Consider the following 13,540-nt stretch of genomic DNA (forward strand, 5'->3'; position numbering starts at 1 on the left):
ACCATCTACCTTACCCTCTCTTGTTTCTTTTCCTAATCGAACAAGCACACAACCATCACCTTGCTTCATCTATTCGTTTGATCGCCACTTCAACTATAAACAATTGTGAGCCATCATCTAATTACCACCAAGAACCTAGCACTACCTTTCTTTCTATCCCTCTCGTCTATCTTTTTTCCTGATCTCACCATAACTATCACCACCATATCGATACCCATCAACCCTCTACCATTTTCTGTTAAAACTACTATCAACCATCATTCCAAATCCTTGTTGCAGCTGCTGCTATACGACTACTGTTTTCTGTTTCTTCGGCTATCATAAACCATCACAAACCACCACCATTAACACACCTCTGTTGCAACTACTGCCTTATTTTTTTCGCTGTTCGAAACACACCACAGCCGCCCTCCTCCACTCGAAACCAATGTTCCTGTCACTATTTTTCAGTCACCACCAGCTGTTACTGCAGTCCTACTGCTGTAGCAGTTTTTCCGTTCAATATCATGGCTGCTATGTGTAGTGACCCGAACTTTTCCATGTTTATATATATTAATTGAGATTGATATTTACATGATTAAATGTTTCCAACATGTTAAGCAATCAAACTTGTTAAGACTTGATTAATTGAAATATGTTTCATATAGAAAATTGACCACCCAAGTTGACCGGCGATTCACGAACGTTAAAACTTGTAAAAACGACATGACGATATATATATATATGGATATACATATGGTTAACATGAGATTATGATAAGTAAGTATCTCCATAAGTATATTAACAATGAGTTATATACATATAAACAAGACTACTAACTTAAGGATTTCGAAACGAGACATATATGTAACGATTATCGTTGTAACGACATTTAAATGTATATATATCATATTAAGATATATTAATATATCATAATATCATGATAATATAATACTTTAACATCTCATTAGATATAATAAACAATGGGTTAACAACATTAATTGAGATCGTTAACTTAAAGGTTTCAAAACAACACTTACATGTAACGACTAACGATGACTTAACGACTCAGTTAAAATGTATATACATGTAGTGTTTTAATATGTATTTATACACTTTTGAAAGACTTCAATACACTTATCAAAATACTTCTACTTAACAAAAATGCTTACAATTACATCCTCGTTCAGTTTCATCAACAATTCTACTCGTATGCACCCGTATTCGTACTCGTACAATACACAGCTTTTAGATGTATGTACTATTGGTATATACACTCCAATGATCAGCTCTTAGCAGCCCATGTGAGTCACCTAACACATGTGGGAACCATCATTTGGCAACTAGCATGAAATATCTCATAAAATTACAAAAATATGAGTAATCATTCATGACTTATTTACATGAAAACAAAATTACATATCCTTTATATCTAATCCATACACCAACGACCAAAAACACCTACAAACACTTTCATTCTTCAATTTTCTTCATCTAATTGATCTCTCTCAAGTTCTATCTTCAAGTTCTAAGTGTTCTTCATAAATTCCAAACGTTCTAGTTTCATAAAATCAAGAATACTTTCAAGTTTGCTAGCTCACTTCCAATCTTGTAAGGTGATCATCCAACCTCAAGAAATCTTTGTTTATTACAGTAGGTTATCATTCTAATACAAGGTAATAATCATATTCAAACTTTGGTTCAATTTCTATAACTATAACAATCTTATTTCAAGTGATGATCTTACTTGAACTTGTTTTCGTGTCATGATTCTGCTTCAAGAACTTCGAGCCATCCAAGGATCCGTTGAAGCTAGATCCATTTTTCTCTTTTCCAGTAGGTTTATCCAAGGAACTTAAGGTAGTAATGATGTTCATAACATCATTCGATTCATACATATAAAGCTATCTTATTCGAAGGTTTAAACTTGTAATCACTAGAACATAGTTTAGTTAATTCTAAACTTGTTCGCAAATAAAAGTTAATCCTTCTAACTTGACTTTTAAAATCAACTAAACACATGTTCTATATCTATATGATATGCTAACTTAATGATTTAAAACCTAGAAACACGAAAAACACCGTAAAACCGGATTTACGCCGTCGTAGTAACACCGCGGGCTGTTTTGGGTTAGTTAATTAAAAACTATGATAAACTTTGATTTAAAAGTTGTTATTCTGAGAAAATGATTTTTATTATGAACATGAAACTATATCCAAAAATTATGGTTAAACTCAAAGTGGAAGTATGTTTTCTAAAATGGTCATCTAGACGTCGTTCTTTCGACTGAAATGACTACCTTTACAAAAACGACTTGTAACTTATTTTTCCGACTATAAACCATAGCAATTTGATTCACTCAAAACGGATTTAAAATGAAGAAGTTATGGGTAAAACAAGATTGGATAATTTTTCTCATTTTAGCTACGTGAAAATTGGTAACAAATCTATTCCAACCATAACTTAATCAACTTGTATTGTATATTATGTAATCTTGAGATACCATAGACACGTATACAATGTTTCGACCTATCATGTCGACACATCTATATATATTTCGGAACAACCATAGACACTCTATATGTGAATGTTGGAGTTAGCTATACAGGGTTGAGGTTGATTCCAAAATATATATAGTTTGAGTTGTGATCAATACTGAGATACGTATACACTGGGTCGTGGATTGATTCAAGATAATATTTATCGATTTATTTCTGTACATCTAACTGTGGACAACTAGTTGTAGGTTACTAACAAGGACAGCTGACTTAATAAACTTAAAACATCAAAATATATTAAAAGTGTTGTAAATATATTTTGAACATACTTTGATATATATGTATATATTGTTATAGGTTCGTGAATCAACCAGTGGCCAAGTCTTACTTCCCGACGAAGTAAAAATCTGTGAAAGTGAGTTATAGTCCCACTTTTAAAATCTAATATTTTTGGGATGAGAATACATGCAGGTTTTATAAATGATTTACAAAATAGACACAAGTACGTGAAACTACATTATATGGTTGAATTATCAAAATCGAATATGCCCCTTTTTATTAAGTCTGGTAATCTAAGAATTAGGGAACAGACACCCTAATTGACGCGAATCCTAAAGATAGATCTATTGGGCCTAACAAACCCCATCCAAAGTACCGGATGCTTTAGTACTTCGAAATTTATATCATATCCGAAGGGTGTCCCGGAATGATGGGGATATTCTTATATATGCATCTTGTTAATGTCGGTTACCAGGTGTTCACCATATGAATGATTTTTATCTCTATGTATGGGATGTGTATTGAAATATGAAATCTTGTGGTCAATTGTTACGATTTGATATATATAGGTTAAACCTATAACTCACCAACATTTTTGTTGACGTTTAAAGCATGTTTATTCTCAGGTGAATATTAAGAGCTTCCGCTGTTGCATACTAAAATAAGGACAAGATTTGGAGTCCATGTTTGTATGATATTATGTAAAAACTGCATTCAAGAAACTGATTTCGATGTAACATATTTGTATTGTAAACCATTATGTAATGGTCGTGTGTAAACAGGATATTTTAGATTATCATTATTTGATAATCTACGTAAAGTTTTTTTTAAACCTTTATTTATGAAATAAAGGTTATGGTTTGTTTTAAAAATGAATGCAGTCTTTGAAAAACGTCTCATATAGAGGTCAAAACCTCGCAAAGAAATCAATTAATATGGAACGTTTTTAATCAATAAGAACGGGACATTTCAGTTGGTATCCGAGCGTTGGTCTTAGAGAACCAGAAAATTTGCATTAGTGTGTCTTATCGAGTTTGTTAGGATGCATTAGTGAGTCTGGACTTCGACCGTGTTTTCTTTAAAAATGATTGCTTAACATTTTTGTTGGAAACTATATATTTTTAACATATGAATATTATGTGATATATTAATCTCTTAACGTGTTTGATATTATGTGATAGATGTCTACCTCTAGAACAAGTCCCATTGACTCACCTAATAATAATGAAGAGTCAAATGTAAATTGGAATGATTTGTGGACTGATTCACAAGTTCCCGAAGAGGAACCGGAAGAAGAGTCGGAACCGGAAGAAGAATCGGAACCGGAAGAAGAATCGGAACCGGATGAAGAAATAGAACCGGTGGGGGAAATAATAAAACAGTTAAGTAAAAGAAAATCCTCAACCAACCGACCAAAGTTAATTATGGTCAATGGTGTTTCCGCCAAGGAAGCAAAATATTGGGAGGATTACCAATTCTCCGATGAATCGGATTCCGACGAGAATTCCGATGATGTTATAGAAATTACCCCAACTGAATTTAAAAAGGCAAAAGAAAATAATAAGGGAAAGGGCATAAAAATAGAGAAATCTAATTCCAACCCCGATGAACTTTATATGTATCGTCAACCCCCGAAGTCCTTAAGTTGTAACAATGACCCGGGAACCTCTAAACCACCAGGTTTTTCTAAACCAATGTGGACAACGACGGCTCGTATTAGGGGAACATCATATATCCCTAGAAACTTGGCAAAACGAACTAAAACCGAAGAAGAATAAACGAGCGAGTCGGAATAAGATAGTTGTATTCGTGTGGTGTAATATATGTAATATAGTGTTCTTATGCTTTATGATATATGTAAAAATTGCTTGTATTAATAAGTATTTTTTTTTATGAATCTAACTCTTGTCTATTTTACAGTTTAAAAACACAAAATGGATAGACAACCCAATATTTTAAGAGACCTACCCGGAGACATGATTGATGAAATCTTGTCTAGAGTCGGCCAGAATTCTTCGGCACAACTATTTAAGGCGAGATCAGTTTGTAAGACATTCGAAGAACGTTCCAAGAATGTCTTGGTTTATAAGAGACTTTCGTTTGAAAGATGGGGGATATCACATTGGGAAACCCATAAGTTACGATGTGTTTACTTTGACGCATATATTGCGGGGAACCCAAATGCTATTTTACGCAACGGGTTAAGAAATTATTTTGACTCAATATATCCGAATATTGGACTTCGTGATTTAGAAAAAGCGGCTAACATGCAACATAAAGAAGCATGTTATGCTTACGGATTAGTAATGTTCGCTTCTCACCAAAGTGAGAACAAGAACATCGGGCTACAACTATTAAACAAAACGTTTCCACAAGTGACGGAGTCGGTAATTGGGGTAAGAAATGAGGTTTTTAGATTGTTACGGGACTGTTGGACATTACGTAACCCTCGTCCCTTTGATGACGTTACAACACGCTGTCTTATCAACGGCCATAACGGTTATGTTGCACAAGACCAAGGATGGGAAGTAGTCCTAGTAAAACCAGAATGCATGACTTGTTTCTGGACGTATGAATTACGTGTCTTTATTGCCTTTGCTGAACGACTTGTGTACTAGCTAGAATTGTCTTCACAACTATCTTGTATCAAAGTTATTGTGTGCTATATTTCATGCTTTATGTAAAATAAGCGGTATTGTAAGTTTGTAAAATATTGTATAAAAGTTTGAACGCGAAATATTATTATAATCAGTTTTTCATATAGAATTGTAGTAGTTGAATTGTATATTAGCTACTAAGTATGAACTTAACGGGTAGGTACTACCCGAATTTAAACTTATAAAACGCTAATATGAAGAAAAAGCTTTTATAAATGAGTTCATATTATGCTACGAAATACTATTAACTACTCTTAATATTCTGTATGATTAACTTGTTCCATTTAACTATTTTGAAGGAAATGGCACCGACTACTCGACACACCGTGAATATGAATGAAGAGGAATTCCGTACTTTTCTAGCTTCAAACATAGCCGCAGTACAGGCTGCGCTACATACCAACAATAACCTTGGATCTAGCAGTACAGGAAATCGTGTAGGATGCACCTACAAAGAATTCACTGCCTGCAAACCTTTGGAATTTGATGGAACCGAAGGACCGATCGGATTGAAACGGTGGACCGAGAAGGTTGAATCGGTGTTTGCCATAAGTAAGTGTACTGAAGAGGACAAAGTGAAGTACGCTACGCATACCTTCACAGGTTCTGCGTTAACATGGTGGAATACCTATCTAGAGCAAGTGGGACAAGACGATGCGTACGCACTACCGTGGTCAGCATTCAAGCACTTGATGAACGAGAAGTACCGTCCCAGAACCGAGGTCAATAAGCTCAAGACAGAACTTAGAGGGTTACGAACCCAAGGATTTGATATTACCACGTACGAAAGACGATTCACAGAATTGTGCCTATTGTGTCCGGGAGCGTTCGAAGATGAGGAAGAGAAGATCGACGCGTTTGTGAAAGGATTACCGGAAAGAATCCAAGAAGATATAAGTTCACACGAGCCCGCCTCCATACAACAGGCATGTAGAATGGCTCACAAACTAGTGAACCAGATTGAAGAAAGAATTAAAGAACAGACTGCTGAAGAGGCCAATGTGAAGCAAGTCAAAAGAAAGTGGGAGGAAAACGGTGATAAGAATCGCCAATACAGCAACAACAGCAATTACAACAATAATCGCAACAATTATCCCAACAATCGCAACTACAACAAACGGCCCAACAACAACAACAACAACAACAACAGCAACTACAACAATCATCCCAACAACAATAATAACCACAACAGCAACAACAATCAGAAGCAGCTATGCCAAAGGTGTGAAAAGTATCACTCGGGGTTCTGCACCAAATTTTGCAACAAGTGTAAAAGAAATGGTCATAGCGCGGCGAAGTGTGAGGTCTACGGACCAGGGGTTAATAGAACGAAAGGAACAAATGGTGTCGGAACGAGTAATGGCGGAGCAAGTAGTGTCGGAGCAAGTTATGCCAATGTAGTTTGTTATAAATGTGGAAAACCGGGCCACATTATTAGAAATTGCCCAAACCAGGAGAACACGAATGGACAAGGCCGCGGAAGAGTTTTCAATATTAATGCGGCAGAGGCACAGGAAGACCCGGAGCTTGTTACGGGTACGTTTCTTATTGACAATAAATCTGCTTACGTTTTATTTGATTCGGGTGCGGATAAAAGCTATATGAGTAGAGATTTTTGTGCTAAATTAAGTTGTCCATTGACGCCTTTGGATAGTAAATTTTTACTCGAATTAGCAAATGGTAAATTAATTTCAGCAGATAATATATGTCGGAATCGAAAAATTAAACTGGTTAGCGAAACATTTAAGATTGATTTGATACCAGTAGAGTTAGGGAGTTTTGATGTGATAATCGGTATGGACTGGTTGAAAGAAGTGAAAGCAGAGATCGTTTGTTACAAAAATGCAATTCGCATTATACGAGAAAAAGGAAAACCCTTAATGGTGTACGGAGAAAAGGGCAACACGAAGCTACATCTTATTAGTAATTTGAAGGCACAAAAACTAATAAGAAAAGGTTGCTATGATGTTCTAGCACACGTCGAGAAAGTACAAACTGAAGAAAAGAGCATCAATGATGTTCCCATTGCAAAAGAATTTCCCGATGTATTTCCGAAAGAATTACCGGGATTACCCCCACATCGATCCGTTGAATTTCAAATAGATCTTGTACCAGGAGCTGCACCAATAGCTCGTGCTCCTTACAGACTCGCACCCAGCGAGATGAAAGAACTACAAAGCCAATTACAAGAACTTTTAGAGCGTGGTTTCATTCGACCAAGCACATCACCGTGGGGAGCTCCTGTTTTGTTTGTCAAGAAGAAAGATGGTACATTCAGGTTGTGTATCGACTACCGAGAGTTGAACAAACTTACCATCAAGAACCGCTACCCACTACCGAGAATCGACGACTTATTTGATCAACTACAAGGCTCGTCTGTTTATTCAAAGATTGACTTACGTTCCGGGTATCATCAAATGCGGGTGAAAGAAGATGATATTCCAAAGACTGCTTTCAGAACACGTTACGGTCATTACGAGTTTATGGTCATGCCGTTTGGTTTAACTAATGCACCAGCTGTGTTCATGGACCTTATGAACCGAGTGTGTGGACCATACCTTGACAAGTTTGTCATTGTTTTCATTGATGACATACTTATTTACTCAAAGAATGACCAAGAACACGGTGAACATTTGAGAAAGGTGTTAGAAGTATTGAGGAAGGAAGAATTGTACGCTAAGTTTTCAAAGTGTGCATTTTGGTTGGAAGAAGTTCAATTCCTCGGTCACATAGTGAACAAAGAAGGTATTAAGGTGGATCCGGCAAAGATAGAAACTGTTGAAAAGTGGGAAACCCCGAAAACTCCGAAACACATACGCCAGTTTTTAGGACTAGCTGGTTACTACAGAAGGTTCATCCAAGACTTTTCCAGAATAGCAAAACCCTTGACTGCATTAACGCATAAAGGGAAGAAATTTGAATGGAATGATGAACAAGAGAAAGCGTTTCAGTTATTGAAGAAAAAGCTAACTACGGCACCTATATTGTCATTGCCTGAAGGGAATGATGATTTTGTGATTTATTGTGACGCATCAAAGCAAGGTCTCGGTTGTGTATTAATGCAACGAACGAAGGTGATTGCTTATGCATCTAGACAATTGAAGATTCACGAACAAAATTATACGACGCATGATTTGGAATTAGGCGCAGTTGTTTTTGCATTAAAGACTTGGAGGCACTACTTATATGGGGTCAAAAGTATTATATATACCGACCACAAAAGTCTTCAACACATATTTAATCAGAAACAACTGAATATGAGGCAGCGTAGGTGGATTGAATTGTTGAATGATTACGACTTTGAGATTCGTTACCACCCAGGGAAGGCAAATGTGGTAGCCGATGCCTTGAGCAGGAAGGACAGAGAACCCATTCGAGTAAAATCTATGAATATAATGATTCATAATAACCTTACTATTCAAATAAAGGAGGCGCAACAAGGAGTTTTAAAAGAGGGAAATTTAAAGGATGAAATACCCAAAGGATCGGAGAAGCATCTTAATATTCGGGAAGACGGAACCCGGTATAGGGCTGAAAGGATTTGGGTACCAAAATTTGGAGATATGAGAGAAATGGTACTTAGAGAAGCTCATAAAACCAGATTCTCAATACATCCTGGAACGGGGAAGATGTACAAGGATCTCAAGAAACATTTTTGGTGGCCGGGTATGAAAGCCGATGTTGCTAAATACGTAGGAGAATGTTTGACGTGTTCTAAGGTCAAAGCTGAGCATCAGAAACCATCAGGTCTACTTCAACAACCCGAAATCCCGGAATGGAAATGGGAAAACATTACCATGGATTTCATCACTAAATTGCCAAGGACTGCAAGTGGTTTTGATACTATTTGGGTAATAGTTGATCGTCTCACCAAATCAGCACACTTCCTACCAATAAGAGAAGATGACAAGATGGAGAAGTTAGCACGACTGTATTTGAAGGAAGTCATCTCCAGACATGGAATACCAATCTCTATTATCTCTGATAAGGATGGCAGATTTATTTCAAGATTCTGGCAGACATTACAGCAAGCATTAGGAACTCGTCTAGACATGAGTACTGCCTATCATCCACAAACTGATGGGCAGAGCGAAAGGACGATACAAACGCTTGAAGACATGCTACGAGCATGTGTTATTGATTTCGGAAACAGTTGGGATCGACATCTACCGTTAGCAGAATTTTCCTACAACAACAGCTACCATTCAAGCATTGAGATGGCGCCGTTTGAAGCACTTTATGGTAGAAAGTGCAGGTCTCCGATTTGTTGGAGTGAAGTGGGGGATAGACAGATTACGGGTCCGGAGATTATACAAGAAACTACCGAGAAGATCATCCAAATTCAACAACGGTTGAAAACCGCCCAAAGTCGACAAAAGAGCTACGCTGACATTAAAAGAAAAGATATAGAATTTGAAATTGGAGAGATGGTCATGCTTAAAGTTGCACCTTGGAAAGGCGTTGTTCGATTTGGTAAACGAGGGAAATTAAATCCAAGGTATATTGGACCATTCAAGATTATTGATCGTGTCGGACCAGTAGCTTACCGACTAGAGTTACCTCAACAACTCGCGGCTGTACATAACACTTTCCATGTCTCGAATTTGAAGAAATGTTTTGCTAAAGAAGATCTCACTATTCCGTTAGATGAAATCCAAATCAACGAAAAACTTCAATTCATCGAAGAACCCGTCGAAATAATGGATCGTGAGGTTAAAAGACTTAAGCAAAACAAGATACCAATTGTTAAGGTTCGATGGAATGCTCGTAGAGGACCCGAGTTCACCTGGGAGCGTGAAGATCAGATGAAGAAGAAATACCCGCATCTATTTCCAGAAGATTCGTCAACACCTTCAACAGCTTAAAATTTCGGGACGAAATTTATTTAACGGGTAGGTACTGTAGTGACCCGAACTTTTCCATGTTTATATATATTAATTGAGATTGATATTTACATTATTAAATGTTTCCAACATGTTAAGCAATCAAACTTGTTAAGACTTGATTAATTGAAATATGTTTCATATAGAAAATTGACCACCCAAGTTGACCGGCGATTCACGAACGTTAAAACTTGTAAAAACGACATGACGATATATATATATATGGATATACATATGGTTAACATGAGATTATGATAAGTAAGTATCTCCATAAGTATATTAACAATGAGTTATATACATATAAACAAGACTACTAACTTAAGGATTTCGAAACGAGACATATATGTAACGATTATCGTTGTAACGACATTTAAATGTATATATATCATATTAAGATATATTAATATATCATAATATCATGATAATATAATACTTTAACATCTCATTAGATATAATAAACAATGGGTTAACAACATTAATTGAGATCGTTAACTTAAAGGTTTCAAAACAACACTTACATGTAACGACTAACGATGACTTAACGACTCAGTTAAAATGTATATACATGTAGTGTTTTAATATGTATTTATACACTTTTGAAAGACTTCAATACACTTATCAAAATACTTCTACTTAACAAAAATGCTTACAATTACATCCTCGTTCAGTTTCATCAACAATTCTACTCGTATGCACCCGTATTCGTACTCGTACAATACACAGCTTTTAGATGTATGTACTATTGGTATATACACTCCAATGATCAGCTCTTAGCAGCCCATGTGAGTCACCTAACACATGTGGGAACCATCATTTGGCAACTAGCATGAAATATCTCATAAAATTACAAAAATATGAGTAATCATTCATGACTTATTTACATGAAAACAAAATTACATATCCTTTATATCTAATCCATACACCAACGACCAAAAACACCTACAAACACTTTCATTCTTCAATTTTCTTCATCTAATTGATCTCTCTCAAGTTCTATCTTCAAGTTCTAAGTGTTCTTCATAAATTCCAAACGTTCTAGTTTCATAAAATCAAGAATACTTTCAAGTTTGCTAGCTCACTTCCAATCTTGTAAGGTGATCATCCAACCTCAAGAAATCTTTGATTATTACAGTAGGTTATCATTCTAATACAAGGTAATAATCATATTCAAACTTTGGTTCAATTTCTATAACTATAACAATCTTATTTCAAGTGATGATCTTACTTGAACTTGTTTTCGTGTCATGATTCTGCTTCAAGAACTTCGAGCCATCCAAGGATCCGTTGAAGCTAGATCCATTTTTCTCTTTTCCAGTAGGTTTATCCAAGGAACTTAAGGTAGTAATGATGTTCATAACATCATTCGATTCATACATATAAAGCTATCTTATTCGAAGGTTTAAACTTGTAATCACTAGAACATAGTTTAGTTAATTCTAAACTTGTTCGCAAATAAAAGTTAATCCTTCTAACTTGACTTTTAAAATCAACTAAACACATGTTCTATATCTATATGATATGCTAACTTAATGATTTAAAACCTGGAAACACGAAAAACACCGTAAAACCGGATTTACGCCGTCGTAGTAACACCGCGGGCTGTTTTGGGTTAGTTAATTAAAAACTATGATAAACTTTGATTTAAAAGTTGTTATTCTGAGAAAATGATTTTTATTATGAACATGAAACTATATCCAAAAATTATGGTTAAACTCAAAGTGGAAGTATGTTTTCTAAAATGGTCATCTAGACGTCGTTCTTTCGACTGAAATGACTACCTTTACAAAAACGACTTGTAACTTATTTTTCCGACTATAAACCATAGCAATTTGATTCACTCAAAACGGATTTAAAATGAAGAAGTTATGGGTAAAACAAGATTGGATAATTTTTCTCATTTTAGCTACGTGAAAATTGGTAACAAATCTATTCCAACCATAACTTAATCAACTTGTATTGTATATTATGTAATCTTGAGATACCATAGACACGTATACAATGTTTCGACCTATCATGTCGACACATCTATATATATTTCGGAACAACCATAGACACTCTATATGTGAATGTTGGAGTTAGCTATACAGGGTTGAGGTTGATTCCAAAATATATATAGTTTGAGTTGTGATCAATACTGAGATACGTATACACTGGGTCGTGGATTGATTCAAGATAATATTTATCGATTTATTTCTGTACATCTAACTGTGGACAACTAGTTGTAGGTTACTAACAAGGACAGCTGACTTAATAAACTTAAAACATCAAAATATATTAAAAGTGTTGTAAATATATTTTGAACATACTTTGATATATATGTATATATTGTTATAGGTTCGTGAATCAACCAGTGGCCAAGTCTTACTTCCCGACGAAGTAAAAATCTGTGAAAGTGAGTTATAGTCCCACTTTTAAAATCTAATATTTTTGGGATGAGAATACATGCAGGTTTTATAAATGATTTACAAAATAGACACAAGTACGTGAAACTACATTATATGGTTGAATTATCAAAATCGAATATGCCCCTTTTTATTAAGTCTGGTAATCTAAGAATTAGGGAACAGACACCCTAATTGACGCGAATCCTAAAGATAGATCTATTGGGCCTAACAAACCCCATCCAAAGTACCGGATGCTTTAGTACTTCGAAATTTATATCATATCCGAAGGGTGTCCCGGAATGATGGGGATATTCTTATATATGCATCTTGTTAATGTCGGTTACCAGGTGTTCACCATATGAATGATTTTTATCTCTATGTATGGGATGTGTATTGAAATATGAAATCTTGTGGTCTATTGTTACGATTTGATATATATAGGTTAAACCTATAACTCACCAACATTTTTGTTGACGTTTAAAGCATGTTTATTCTCAGGTGAATATTAAGAGCTTCCGCTGTTGCATACTAAAATAAGGACAAGATTTGGAGTCCATGTTTGTATGATATTATGTAAAAACTGCATTCAAGAAACTGATTTCGATGTAACATATTTGTATTGTAAACCATTATGTAATGGTCGTGTGTAAACAGGATATTTTAGATTATCATTATTTGATAATCTACGTAAAGTTTTTTTTAAACCTTTATTTATGAAATAAAGGTTATGGTTTGTTTTAAAAATGAATGCAGTCTTTGAAAAACGTCTCATATAGAGGTCAAAACCTCGCAACGAAATCAATTAATATGGAACGTTTTTAATCAATAAGAACGGGACATTTCAGTTGGTATCCGAGCG

This window comes from Rutidosis leptorrhynchoides, chromosome 11 (genome assembly GCF_046630445.1).
Source record: "Rutidosis leptorrhynchoides isolate AG116_Rl617_1_P2 chromosome 11, CSIRO_AGI_Rlap_v1, whole genome shotgun sequence".
NCBI lineage: Eukaryota > Viridiplantae > Streptophyta > Magnoliopsida > Asterales > Asteraceae > Rutidosis > Rutidosis leptorrhynchoides.